Source organism: Xenopus laevis, chromosome 2S, assembly GCF_017654675.1.
Source record: "Xenopus laevis strain J_2021 chromosome 2S, Xenopus_laevis_v10.1, whole genome shotgun sequence".
In the NCBI taxonomy this organism is placed as follows: Eukaryota; Metazoa; Chordata; class Amphibia; order Anura; family Pipidae; genus Xenopus; species Xenopus laevis.
Window position 1 is genome coordinate 156,715,913 of NC_054374.1, and position 15,120 is coordinate 156,731,032.

At 40.7% G+C, this 15,120-nt stretch overlaps 1 long non-coding RNA gene across 1 annotated transcript; it reads right to left on the reverse strand.

Moving 5' to 3' along the window:
• Positions 1–1,480: 1,480 nt before the first annotated feature.
• LOC108709146 lies at positions 1,481–3,637 on the reverse strand. The gene is made up of 3 exons (XR_005965699.1): positions 3,621–3,637; positions 2,599–2,735; positions 1,481–1,564 (listed from the first exon to the last, which is right to left on the reverse strand). It is a non-coding gene; the product is annotated as an uncharacterized LOC108709146 (long non-coding RNA).
• Positions 3,638–15,120: the final 11,483 nt, after the last annotated feature.

A 15,120-nucleotide genomic window follows, 5' to 3' on the forward strand; every position in this document is an offset into this window, starting at 1 on the left:
ATTAAGGGTCAAATTGAAAATAAAAAAAAAATCTAATTTTTTTTATGGTCAAAACTGTTAAAATTGTCAAATTTGACTTGGGAATTATCCAAACTCAATTTGAGTTTTTTTCAAAAATTATAATTTGATATTCAAGATTTATAATACTCTGGCCCTTTAAGAATTTGAATTTGACTATTCGTTGCCTAAAACCTGCCTGAATTCATTTGTAAGTCAATGGGATAGGTCCAGTGACCAACTTGGAGATGTTTGTAGCCTTCCTGACATTCGAGTTTTTTTTAAAAAAAAAAAAACCTCAAATCGAGTTTAGTCGAATTTTATTCAAATTCGATTCGAGTTTTCGGGCCAGTAAAACTCAACCCAAATTTTAGATATTTGATTTTTTTCATAAATAATCAAATTTTGAGTATATTCGAATTTAAGGGAGTTTTAAAAAAAACTCACATGAATTCGAAATTAGACCTTTGATAAATGTGCCTCCCCAAGTCAGGACTTATTAGCAATCTAAATATGGAAATAAGGATTTGGATTCAGGGTCAGAAATCTGTATTTGGTACCTAATGATATAATTAAGAATTTGGTACATAAAGCAAGTTTAACACAGTGTATCCCTGATCATAAGCCAAATCATATAAGATGTATGAATGGAAAGTGCACTAGTGACTGTAGCACAATACACAGATATATTGGGGCTCATTTATCAACACTGGGCAAATTTGCCCATGGGCAGTTACCTATAGCAACCAATCAGTGATTAGCTTTTTAAAGACAGCTGCAAGTAGAACAATGAAAGCAGCAATCTGATTGGTTGCTATGGGTTACTGCCCATGGGCAAATTTGCCCAGTGTTGATAAATGACCCTCATTATGTCTCATCATGTTCACTATCAGCAACTGTCAGTGGGTCACAAACAGAACAAATGTTCAGAGACAGGGTCGGACTGGGGGGCCCGGGGCCCACCGGGACTGCTGGTCCAGGGCCCCCCGCCCCCCTACAGCGACGCGCAGAACTCGGCACAACTATGCGTATGCGCCGCTCGAACGCCGCCATGCGCATGTGCGAGCGGCGCTTCTCGGTGCGCATGCGCGAGGGCCGATACGCATCGCCGAAAACTTTTTTTTTTCAAAATTTTTATATTGGTAAAGGGGTCTGGCCCGGCGGGGGCCCACGAGGGTCGGGGCCCACCGGGTTTTTTCCCGGTGTCCCGCCGGGCCAGTCCGACACTGTTCAGAGATCAGAGTTCAGAGATGATCCAGTAACAGAGTCTGAGGACAATTTTCTCCCTCCATCAAGTTACTCACTAAATGAAATGTCATGTTACAGTAGAAAGAACCACGTCCTTACCTTGCGAAAGCAAAAGCATTTGCGCAATATTTTCAACATTTTGTTGTTTTTTCTGTTCTGTTGTTTTCGGATCTTTTTGATCTTTTGTTGTTCTCTGATCCTTGTTTTCTAGTTCTGTTGTTTTCTGATTGTTTTGATGTTTTGTTGTTCTCTGATAATTGTTTTGTAGTTTTGTTGTTTTCTGATTGTTCTGTTGTTTTCTGATCACAAAATATTCTCTCTGTAGAGACAAAAAGAAACACTTTAGTAAATCTGAAATAATATTGTATACAATAATAATGCACTCCAGCAGCATTAACTGATCAAAATTGTTTATTGACACACTACGGGGCAGATGTCTCAAGGGTCGAATTGAAAATTCCATTTTTAAATTAGAATTTAGAGCTTATTTTAGTGTCATTTGACTAGGGAATAGTCCAAATTCAATTCAAGTTTAAAAAAAATTCAAAATTTATCATGTACTGTCTCTTTAAGAATTCGAATTTGACTATGCGCAATCTAAAACTTGCCGAATTGGTGTTTTAGCTTATGGGGGACCTCCTACAACCAATTTGGAAACATTTGGTGGGCTTTTGAAAATAATTTTTTTAAAAAAAAAAAAATTTGAATTTGATTTGAGTTTGCAGGCCGATCATATTCACCCGGAAATAAAAAAAATTATATATTTTTAAAATAAATTTCGATTGGTCATTTTTTTTCTTATTTCGAGATTATGAAAGTTGATGGGAGTTTTTAGAAACTCCCACAAACTCGAAATTCGACCCTTGATGAATATGTCCCTACATGTTTTGAGCTGTGGCGCTCTTTGGCAAGTGTGTTGTCAATTTACCCAACAGCCCTTTTCCTTAAAGCTCTAAATAATGGGATGTCACCTCCCCATAGACTCCATTTTAATTAAATGCTTCAATTTATTAATGATTTCTCTTTTATTTATAAAGAGAAAACAATACCTTTTACTGGATGCCAACTAAGATTTAATTAGCTCTATTTGAGGCAAAACCAGCCTCTTTAGCTTTATTTTATGCTTAAATGATTATTTAGTAGATTTAAGACATGGAGATCCAAATTAGAGAACCATCCCTTTTGAAAAAAAAAAACCCAGGTCCCGAATAGGGTTCAAAATAAAATGATCTATAATTCCAAAGATTCTAAAATATTCACAGCACCACTAGCAGTCTGTAATCCCACATGGTACCAGTATAACATGATTATTTTTAATACAATTTTCTCCCAAATATACAGAGATCTACTCACCTCAGTCGCCTGATCAAGAATGAGGAATCTCGGGGCTGCAGCAGTACAGCTTGACTTTTTCCATTATTACATCACTGTGACATTTTTTCCATTATGACATCACAAAGACTCAGAGCATTATGACATCACACGTGCAGCTGAAGGCAGGGCAGTTATATCAGCAAGTTACATAACGGTCACTGAGTTCAGTTAATTTCAAATAAGTTGTAGAGTAAAATGCAGTGGGTTTTGTTGCCATGATAAGAGTGTGTTTATTCATTATCCATTCTCAGTATAAGGAATGACAGCCCTGCAGCATGTATAATTATTTGTATAAGGAATGGCAATAAGGCAATTGCTGCGATCTATATTGTATGGCCCTAGCCTTAGGGGCCAGATCATAAATATTTATCATCAAAAGCTGCACCAGGTATAATAAACAGGGAGGGGCAGTCCAATTCTAACATTTTTAGACATCACCAGTTGGCCCTGGGGAATTATTGGCCATTATCTAGTGTAAAATGTCAGGTATTCCAGGCCTGTGCCTCTTTGAAGGTTGGATAATAGAGAAAAATAGAAGATAGCGAAGAGCCTTAAAAGAAGGCAGACGTTAAAGAAGTGCCTTGAATAAGGAGAACAAATTAGTGGAAATCAGGGAGAGGGACCCTATGAATGAAGGTTCACTTAGTATAGACTAGTCTCTGTTTTAGCCCACTCTAATAGTGTAAGATAGTGGTGGAGCAGCTTGTATGAGCAGTTGTGTGTTTCATCATGAAGAAATCATGTGTGGGATTTGTATCCCTATGTGATCACCTGCCAAAACCAAGTGATTAGGCCCAATGTAATGAAGAACCCCTAAGAGGCGACACCATGAGATTGGGTATGCTGGTGCTGGATACTCATGTGTGAAGTAAAGAACATTCTGTTTATTTTCTTGGAACTGATGGCATCCAGATTATTTTGAGCAATTGAGATCTATGTCGATCAGTTAGCAATACATTGAATAGAAATAAATAGCATATTCTGTTTTTTTTGTCTCTTACCAGCCCATTAAATGTGCTGCTGATTTAAAAAAAGAACCGGTGCCGGGTTGTGATCCTGTGTTTGCAGTGATTGGCGCTGGGTTGTTCTAATGATGTAGGAAGATCTGAAATGCTGCAGTGTTCTTACAGTTTAAATAATGCCCTCTCAGTTCTAAAGTTCAATTCATTTGAATCTTTTGAAGATTTAATCAAACATTTTCAGCATTTAGAACAAACAAAAGTGTTTTTGCTCAAAAATCTTTTTTTCTGTAACTATTTTATTCTAATCTAATTAGAACACACAGCCTATATTATTCTGTGCCATTTACTGACAAAGCAATAGAAGAGCACAGGTAACGCAATCTCTATAAAGGAGACACAAAACATCACCATGGGCCTAATGGGAGTATTGAAGGAAAGAAAAGAGCTCATTCAAAACAAGATGCCAAACCTCAACCCACACTTTTTACATTTTCTTTACACAATCTGATGTGGAACAAGTTCCTAAATTACAGATGAGTTGGACTTGCATTGTGTTTCCTGCAATTGTGGCTTCATTAGTAGTAGTGAGACGCCCCCCTAGCCCAGGTCCCAGATCATCATTCATTTCTTTAGGAAACCCGTGTTCAATAGTCAGATTCTGAAGTACCTTGGGGTGCATGGGGCAGTTTCTCATCCGGGCTGGATATAAACCAGAAGTAAGACTTCTATACATCATATAATGACTGGGGATTATGGTGCCTCTGGTGTAATCTGAAAAGACCACACAATTATCAGTAACCACCACTAAATGTAATATCCTGTGTCTCCTGAAAGATAAAAAAATAATTGAACAGGCATATGATGCAGACCCTGGGATTGGCAGGGGTTCTAAGGAGGTGTAGGGGCCCAGTGGGGTCACTGACATGCAGTTTTAGAGGGGCCCAATAATAAATTTGCTGTGGGGCCCAGTAACTTCTAGCAATGCTGATAATCACTGCTACTACTTTCTTTAGCAATAATGAAGAAAGTGACATCCCAGTATCCCCCAGTACTTTCACTGCATCTCCCCCAGCCTTGGCCTTAGATTAATTTTGTGGCTCCTAACCTATAATGTCTCTGTGACTATCTGCACCACCCGCAATATAAAGTCACTTCCAGCAGTCTCCTGCCTAAAATGTCACAGTATCAGAAAATGTTCCAGAAAACACGTGCTCCTTTTGAAATGTTAGGGCCATATGGTCTTAATAAGAACTGGCTTGAGGTTGGAGCTGAAGTTTGACATGGACTGTATCCTCAGCTTATCTTACTCTTATTCTAAATAATAGATGGAAACTTTCTCTTCCTATGCTCTGAATGGTATGAATGGTATAGGAGAGAACATAATCCTCAGATTAGACCTGCACTCACCATTTACCGTTGTGTATTTATAAAGGCAAGAGAAAACATGTGCTTCTCCACCTGATTTTGTCCCATTGATTTCAATGGGTTATTCCAAGTCAAAAATAGGGTAAAATAATGCTGTAAAAAAGTTCATTTTCTATTTTATGGAATGACTCATCAACAGAGGTTGGAGTAATTCTTTGTTGGGGTTCAATATGTGTTGGTTGCCTTCTTTAGTATTAATCCAGTTAGCAACCCATTTTAGACCCAGGAAGGGTCTGTTATGTACAGTATCCCAAACCCAGAACAAATGCCAAGGTTCTGGTCATGGCTCACACTTCTGCCTATAACCGCTGCCTTTCACATCAGGAGGAGCCCTTTGCTACTCGGATTAAAGTAAGAGAACCAAGGCGAGAGTTCTAGGCAGAAAAGGGAACCGGAATGTAGGACTGGAGTAACGGAGTAACGGGCAAAGAGCTAGGTGCAGTCAAAGAACGCATCAGGGGTTAAAGCCAATCAGTCATTGCAGTACAAATTCAGAATCCTGAAGACTAGTCAGAAATGGGCAAAAGACGACATGGGTAAAGAACAGGAAACCAATACAGACCAAGGAACCACCTGGCTTGCAGTAAGGTCACATCACAAACTGAAGCCTAACCTCTGCTCTCATTTGATATATATACTATTGAAATGCCGGCACTCCCGACAAAAGATATAACTGACTGCCTGGGTGCAATTTTTTAAGACCTGTGAGTGCTCCTTATTGAGGACTATATATATATATATATATATATATATATATATATATCAGTCCAGTGAGTGAGCACTTCAAGGCAAACTCTATTGCGGCCTATATAGCCGGGGTGCACAGTTTAAATGTATAGAATCTTCAATTCAAGAGAACCGGCACTCCCATGTAAAAATTCTCAATCATTTATTCCGTTGTACCATTATCCAACGTTTCGGTCCTTGAGAAAGGTCCTAACAAGGATCGAAATGTTGGATAATGGTACAACAGAATAAATGATTGAGAATTTTTAGATGGGAGTGCCGGTTCTCTTGAATTGAAGTATATATATATACAGTATATACACAATATACAAGTGCCCACTCAATACCTCCCTTTCCCAGCACTTATTACTGATATCAGGTGATTTAGATCCCGTTGCCTGAGACTTAAGCTGGCCATAGACGCAAAGATCTGATCGTACGAATCAAGGATTCGTACGATTTTCGAACCGTGTGTGGAGAGTCCCGTCATTTTTCGTCCGGCGGAGATCGGTCGTTTGGTTGGCTGCCGATAATATCTCTGCGTGTATTGCCGATCGTACGATTTTCAGTGGGAGACTGTCACTAGCTTTGGTTGGACATAGATATCGTACGATTGCTGTCAGGGGCAGAACATTGGCTGATCTGTTCTTTAACTACTTTATTTGATCTGACTGGTAAGACTTTGATCTGAATGGTTAGTGGAGGGTCGGGAGATGGGAAAGTCCGATCGTACGATGATTCGTACGATCGGATCTTTGCATTTATGGCCAGCTTTAGCTGCACAATTATATGAGCTATGTGGAAGCGCTCCCCCTCCCTCCCCCAGCATGTATCCCCAAAGACATTAGCCTCCCTAGTTCCATTTATCATTGTATTGCCCAAACTTAGCTGCTTGCTTTTACATGTGCACATTCCCAGCATCTGTTGCCCATCAGAAGAGCGGTTACTTTCTGTAAAGGCTGTAAATAAATTGGAGGCACGCTATGCAAATTAACAGATACGATGTAGCCATGCACAGTAAGTTGTGAAGCTCCTACTGCCAGTACTCCAAATTACATAGGGTTTCAGCGCTCTGACATGGTCCTGGCTTAAAAGGTGTCGGCAACCCCCTGCCCCTGCACCTATCCTAAAAGCTGTCATAGAGAAAAATGTTAGCTTCTCAGGTAAATAACTCAGAAATTAGTTTTTCCTATGTTCATATTTTACATATTTACATAAAATGACCTCATTTGCTGGGTTAAGCATTTAAGTCATAGTGAACAACCCCTTTAAAGGAGAAGGAAAGGTTAAAACTAAGTAAGCCTTATCAGAAAGGTCCATCTAAATATATCAGTAAATCCCCAAAGTAATGTTGCTCTGAGTCCTCTGTCAAAAGAAACACCACATTTCTTTCCTTCTATTGTGTACACATGGGCTTCCGCATCAGACTTCCTGCCTTCAGCTTAAACCTCATTGTCCTGGGCAAGAGCATGCTCAGTTTGCTCCTCCCCCCCACCCCTCCCTTCTCTACTGTAATCTGAGCCCAGAGCAGGGAGAGACTCAGGCAGGAAGTGATGTCACACCACATTAATACTGCAGCTCCTATTCTAAACAAACAGAGAGTTTCTAGAGCTTTTTACTCAGGTATGGTAAAACATTCTACAGAATAAATATAGCATTCTAGCTTGCACTATTGCAGCTAATCTATTGGCAATAAAATACCTCCGTAGCTTTCCTTCTCCTTTAATGTTGCTCTAAATTAGAAAACATGCAAAAAGTATCTCATTAATCGCAATTTTCTTGAATGTTTTGTATTATTTATTAAACAATATTGAATTAATTTAAGATCCCACAATGAATTTATCAGAACAATTTTTTTTATAAATTCATGTATCTGACATCATTAATTTCGTCATAAATCACACTGTAGATTACACATATCAAATGCTATCTTTGTGCAAATTCAGCTCTATAAATCCTATTGCATATTATCCAAAATTTGATCAATTGAAATTAATTTAATTAAAATGTTCATATGACTACGCAAACCATAATTTCATTCCGGAATTGATTCCTGTTAAAAGCATCTCATGGAGGTATTATTCAGAACTCTCTTTGTTCCCCTCGTTTGAGTAATTTTCAGTTGTACACAGAAACAGTTAGTCAAATAGCTCTTATTGCAAAACACGTAGCACCGACAGTCTCTATTTCCACCTGGCACTGATATTTGTTTGCGGAGGAAATTAAACAAGTGTAATACTCCTTTTATCAGCACGGTAATTGTTTCAAAGTCAATAGATACATGCGGTCCATTGGAGATTTAGATTTTAGCCGGCAGGAAGGCATTTTGGGGAGATTAGTCGCCCGAAGAAGAGGCAATTTGTCGCCGGGCAGCTAAATCTCCCCGAATCTCCACATGTAAGTAACAAAAACATACCCTGGTGGTCTAGTGGGGGGACGGCAGGGACGCCCACTGCAAGCCGCTTCCTCTGCTGCTCCTATCCGGTAACTAAGGGCACGCGCGGCGTGCATCTCCTGTTTATATAGGCGCCTGTGCGCAATGGCGAGAAATTCACATTTATTTAAAGAGGTATTTTTTATTTTCACACTGCCCGTTATAGGAGTTTGTTCCTGGTGCTTCTGAGCATTGAGCTACTTAGTATTCTTGATTATTGATCCTGTTGTGACCCCTGCCTGGCTTTTCGACTATTCTGACTTCTGGATCCTGACCCCTGCCTGAAATCCAACTACCTCTTCTTCTAATACCTCTGATTGACTTCCTGGTTTGACCCTTGCCTGCCTGACTTCATTTATACTCTGCCTGCCCCGACCCGGCCTGATCTGACTATGGTTCTGTCTAACGCCTTGTACCACGACCTTCTGCCCAAAGACTTTGCATTCAGTTATGAGCCTTTGCCTGTCCAGAACCCTTCACCTTGCACCTCTTGTTATAAGACCTGGCGGCATCTGAGTAGCTGAGGGCTCCTCCCGAGGCCAAAGGCGGCTGCTACAGACAGAAGCACGAGCAGAGACCAGGGTGCTTGGTATCGGTTCTGGATTTAGGGTGCTGTGACATTGTGTCTCTTAAGCGACAATGTTGCTAATTGCAGGCAGTTCAGTCAGCACAATATGTGGCTATATAGTGCTATTTGGCAGAAAGATAGAGCTCCGGCTCAGTACGATAATTGTGCTATTATGCGTTGAGCTTGCATCCAAACAAAAGTTACTGCATACTTTATCATAGTTACATAGTTACATAGTTAAATTGGGTTGAAAAAAGACAAAGTCCATCAAGTTCAACCCCTCCAAATGAAAACCCATCATCCATACACACACCCCTCCCTACTTTTAATTAAAATTCTATATACCCATACCTATACTAACTATAGAGTTTAGTATCACAATAGCCTTGGATATTATGTCTGTCCAAAAAATCATCCAAGCCATTCTTAAAGGCATTAACTGAATCAGCCATCACAACATCACCCGTCAGTGCATTCCACAACCTCACTGTCCTGACTGTGAAGAACCCTCTACGTTGCTTCAAATGAAAGTTCTTTTCTTCTAGTCTAAAGGGGTGGCCTCTGGTACGGTGATCCACTTTATGGGTAAAAAGGTCCCCTGCCATTTGTCTATAATGTCCTCTAATGTACTTGTAAAGTGTAATCATGTCCCCTCGCAAGCGCCTTTTTTCCAGAGAAAACAACCCCAACCTTGACAGTCTACCCTCATAATTTAAGTCTTCCGTCCCTCTAACCAATTTAGTTATCGACTGGCAAGTTTCCTCAATGGCATAAGAACCAGTAGTTGTACCAATCTCTCTTTGCCTCAGGTATCTGCTTTTTTACTCTGTGCTGAATCACGGAATGGGGAATCCTCCAAGTCGTGCTGATGTCTTTTTGTGGGAACTCGAACTTTTTATTGCTGTACCTCCATGCCGCTTACCTGCATTTCACCAAATACAGCTACGTCAGGGTCCCTCAAAATTATACAGCTTTTGGTTGTAACTTTAAGAGCCAAATGTATGGGGTTTAACCCGTAAATTTGGCTCTGCTACTGGAGAGAGAGCTATTGAGCTCATTGCATTAGTGATGTGACCCCCCTTTGACCTGCTCCAACACTGATGTTTTAAACATCGAGCGGGAGAGGGGGCAGCGTCAGGGCTACTGCCTCAGACTTCAGCAGCCCCAGGATCGCCCCTGATATTAGGAAATAAACAAGAACATGTGACCCATTTTCTCAGATGATCGTTGTGTCTCAATGTACAGATGAAGCCACTTTGGTTTGTTTGACACAGAATAACTAAACACAGATATCCCACTTATCCCATTTAACAGAAAATTGCGTCACAGCATCCCATCTAATTAAAGCTTTTACCATTGTGAACAATGGCGCTTTGGTATGCTAATGAAAAGGTTAAATGCATTAAATGAGTTAAGATGACTTTAAATAACACAGTTTCTTCAATTAATCACGAGTCATGACGCATTTAACACGCAAATCCAAGTGGCTGCATCTGTACCAAGCAGTCGATATGCTTATTAGGCTTCATTGATTTTTTTAAATGTTCACTTGAATATCTACAAAGGAGCGGAGAAGAATGTGCGTGGAAGGGACCATTATATGTTTCTTATAAGCCAGTGCTTCAAATATTAACACCAGGATAATAAAAGATAAATTAAAGTAATTAAAAAGAAAGAAGAAGAGAGCAACAGGAAAACAGGGAAAACAAAAGCCAATACAATGAGAATATTCTTCAAGGAAAACAATAATCTAACTATAATTATACATTTATTATGTATTATAAAATACTTTCTGCTCGAAATTATTTTCCAATCATTTAGTTAATTAGTAGTAAAAATGAATGGCCTATTAATAAATATTTATTATAACATAATCATAATAACAATAACATAATCCTCTAGAAAAATACAGGGAGGCTAAGGGCCTAGCCAGGGCAAAAGTGGCCTTCTGGGGCTGCTAAATAGACTTATTTGAAGGCCTTCCAGGAGATATAAGGGCCCATGTACGTCCACAAGACCACAAGTACAGTTGCAGCCCCCACACTTCTCCCACAGACAGTTGCATACAATAACATTTTCATTAAAGAATAAGTACCATTGCTCAGGTACAGGGTCGGACTGGGGGGCCCGGGGCCCACCGGGACTGCTGGTCCAGGGCCCCCCTACTGTGCCGCACCGAGTTCTGCCGCTGGAATGCCGCCATAAGCATGCGCGAGCGGCGCTTCTCGTGCGCATGCGCGAATGGCGCTTCTCGTGCGCATGCGCGAGCGGCGATGCGCATCGCCAAAATTTTTATATGTAGAGGGGGTCTGGCCCGGCGGGGGCCCACGAGGGTCGGGGCCCACCGGGTTTTTTCCCGGTGTCCCGCCGGGCCAGTCCGACACTGCTCAGGTAGTGTCAGTCCCTTGGTACTGACTTGCGCCCCGGTTGCGTCGAGTTGTGCGCGCGGGCGCGGGCGAAGGTTCGCGGGCGCGCGCGTTTTTGACGCATGCGCACGGTGCGTAAAAGGACGCCGAGGCCTGCAAGTCACTGCGAAGTGATCTTGCCTCTGACACTAAGCGTTTTTTGAATTCTACATTGCTGATCCATTGGTTTCCTGATTATTGGCCTGTTTTTGACTCTTCTCTTGGACTTCCCCTGTTACCGCTGATTCCGTTCCTGACCCACGCCTGGCTTGACTACGATTCCGCTTACCTCTGTTTGGCTACCTCGACTTGACTTTTTGCAAGTGCCTACCCAACATCTATTTACCGGCACCTCTGTTACTCTTCATCTGGACTTATTCCTGTCCCCACCCAGGCTCTAAGTTTCAGTGAGAGGCATAGGGGAGGCTATTATTTCGTCGGACCCATTACGGAGCCTGATAGGTAGTTTGTTACACACATTTGCAATTTGAATTAATTATTTATTTTTTTCCATTTCAGAGCTATTTAAGTTTTTATTAACTGCCAGTATAATACATGTTGTAACAATTACTGTTAACTGTTAATTACTGTAACTATATAGTCAAAGAGATATACCTTCAGAAGGAAAACAGAGACATTTTCAGATGTTGCTCTACTCAGGAAAGAGATCAGAAGCCTCAGATGCCCTTTACATCTCCTTTTTGAGCAGAGCAACATCAGAAAACTTCAAAGAGATACACCTTCAGAAGGAAAACAGAGAATTGTTCAGATCAGAAGCCTCCGATGCCCTTTCCATCTCCTTCCTGAGTTACCAGAAGTTACTTGAAAGTCAAAAAGCCCATGGGACAACGGCAGGTCTATGTCAGGATTATAGACTTACTGATTTGCTGAGAGGTTAAAGAGGAAAACAATTAAGAAAAGATCATCCTTTTCTGTAGAAGGCTATCTAGTTTTAGGCTCCCAACCTGTGTCTATGTAGTTGTTTAGGAATTTTAATGGACAATTGCCAAAGCTTGTTGTCCATCTTTTTCTACTGTGTACTGTGCAATAGTTCATTATCAGTTCATGGAATTGCCTCTTTGACTTTGTTACTTGCAGGATAGGCCTTATCTCACTGTTTAGAACTAAATCTTGCTATAGACTGGACTTGTATTCAATCCCAATGAGTACTGTATGTCAGATCTTCCTTTTAAAGTCTGTTCCTGTTTGCTTAACCTGTGTTCACCACAAAATTGATGTGTTCCTCTATCACAGTCACAGTCATGTCATCCCTACAGAGTGGTGGTAGTACCCCTTTAAGAAGCACATCTAAATTCTATAGTTGAGTTTTCAAAGAGCAACCAAAGACTGCAATCATCATCCAATTTTATCTGACAATGTATTAAAGCATAGATATATTTACTTGAGGTCTGACTTTTATTTGGACAGTGGGTTTCACACTCCTGAAGGGCAGATGGAACACAGAGGTAAGCACTGTATAACCAACCCCCGAGGTTCATTATCACAATCCCAGCACCACCTGTGTGGCTATATTTGAAGTTTCTTTTTCTGGAAAAGGGTGAATGTGTATCAAGATCTGGAGAAGGAAGGCTTAATGATGTCCAAGACTAAATAGGGGACCATTTGGGAATAACTTTAATGAAGATTACGCTCCTAATTTTAGGTGGCAAAAGGTAATCGTGGGGAAAAGACCAGACAGACAATGCTGGTCGCATCGTTTGGATAAAATAAAAATGAATATAAGAGTGGAGTACCACAACAGTTCTCCCATCCCCATAGTAACAGGTCAGCAGAGGTGGTGCAGTTGCCTTGAAACATGACCACCCATGGCTGGTGGCACCCTTCACAGGTTGATCTGATCAACCAAGACACAGACTTATTGCGCAGCTGTCATAAGGTACGAACTTGAGCACTGGTGGTCTGGTGTTTCAGAACTTCTCCTCTCACATCCACACACACACACAGCAGTCCCTTTCCAGAAGCCTCCAGTGCTGCTGTCATGTGCAAAATGCACCAGCAGAGTTCCAATAGCTGTTGAAGGGGCCTTCTGTTCTTCTCCCCCTGTTTCACTGTTGTGGCATGGGTTTCTCCCGAATTGTCGCCCTATTCCCTAACTGTTACACAAATGCCAGGCTCCTACTCCCAAACTATCTCCTCGTCGGTGCCACAGACTGCTTGATAACCTCTGAAGTGAGCTGATTCTCCAGATTCACCTAGCTCTAACAGGGTACAACCTCCCACCTTGTCTGGCTCCAAAATGTATCTTTCCTTTGATGTTATCAGGCCTAAGAGGAAATCCATGGCTCCTGCACTTCACTCTATTGGCTTATTTAAGGGAATTTCACCTATAGGTAGGGTTGTACCTTCTGCTACAGAAAGGCTGGGCAAGGGGGCGGGCGGTGATGTCATGGGGCAGATGTGTGACATCTATGAAGTGTCCTAAACCTTTCTTTCTTCGTATATGGATTGTCCACTCCCCTGAGCTTTGGGCCTGAACATCTGGGCCACTATTCAACTTTGGTGAGTTATTTTACTATAACTGGATGCTCTTATGCTTACATATATATTTGGGATTACTACATTTTCTCACCACTGTCAGGTGACACTGCTGATTCAATTTCTTTGAAAAAGTTTGATAGTCAAAACTGGTAATAGAAGAGCGATCTGAGTGATTCTGTTATTACATTCTTTTCTTCCATTAAAAAAAGAGTTAAACTTAAGTCCGATTCTGAGCATGAAAAACTTACCCATGCTATGTATAATATACATATTTATATACATTACGTACATATAGGACTAGCATATAATTATCCAAAATGTTTTTGTAGGGGAGACTTATCTGGCTTTGAGCAAATGTCTGGTCTATTCACTTCAACCCGCTAGTAAAGTAAATGATGGGAATACAGGTATCACAATAAGTTTGCCCATTCTATAATCATGCTGGAAGGTCCACTAGTGTTGTACTCACATGTGTGAGTGTTGCAGCGTGTCTTCCTTTGACCTAAGTGAGGGGTATGTTTCTACCATGTCCTTTCAATGACTATCCTCTCTGCTAATTGCCTGCAAGGGACAGTAAACAATAGATACCCACGTGCCAGCGACAAGTCTCACACACTATAGTATTGCCAGATCTTTGGGGCAGATTCACTAACCGTCGAAAAGTCGCCAGCGACCGATTCGCACCATCGCTGCATTTTTGCAGGCGAAAATTCACTCAGACAATGATAATTCCCTAAAATGCGGAGTTTTGTCATGGGCACCGAATGCTGGAGACTTTTCGCTAGCATTACTTCTCCAATGCGAGCAATTCAAAGCGAAGATGCACTAGCGTTCATTTCTGTCTAGAGCGAATTCGCTAGAGGTCTTGCGCTCAGGTTAATTTGCATATGGCGGGAAATTTAACGTTGAATATACGTCTTTATTTTAGATGTTGCAGCACATACTTTACATTTCCACTGCTAATTACTCATGTCCAGGGAACCTAAATAAAGACAATAGAGTTGTTATAATGCCCTACATATAAGCCCACTGAATAGTTCCATATGTTAGAAAATGTATGGGGGAAACCGGTTACCCAAAAAAAATTTAAGGTTATTACAAAGGGTTATTTGGAGATTGCTGAAATGGCAAACTGGAGAGCCGCTGAATAAAAAGCTAAATAATTCAAAAACAACAAAAAAGAAACAATTAAAACCAATCGCAAATTGTCTCAGGATATAACTCCCTACATCATTCTAACGTTAATTTAAAGGTGAACAACCCCTTTAAGTGGGCAGCAACACTTTTAAGGAATGAAGAGTCTGGAGCAGGAAAATCTTTCAGCTCTACCTGATCTCAGGATGAAATGTTTCCTTTCTAAACGTCCAATCAATATTCGACTTATAATAAAATAATCCCTCTCTGTAACAATTGCTACAATATCTCTAAATCGGCAGCTTCACACTGTGCTCTTAAGGCTCTAATAAGTACAAGCTTTTCTAT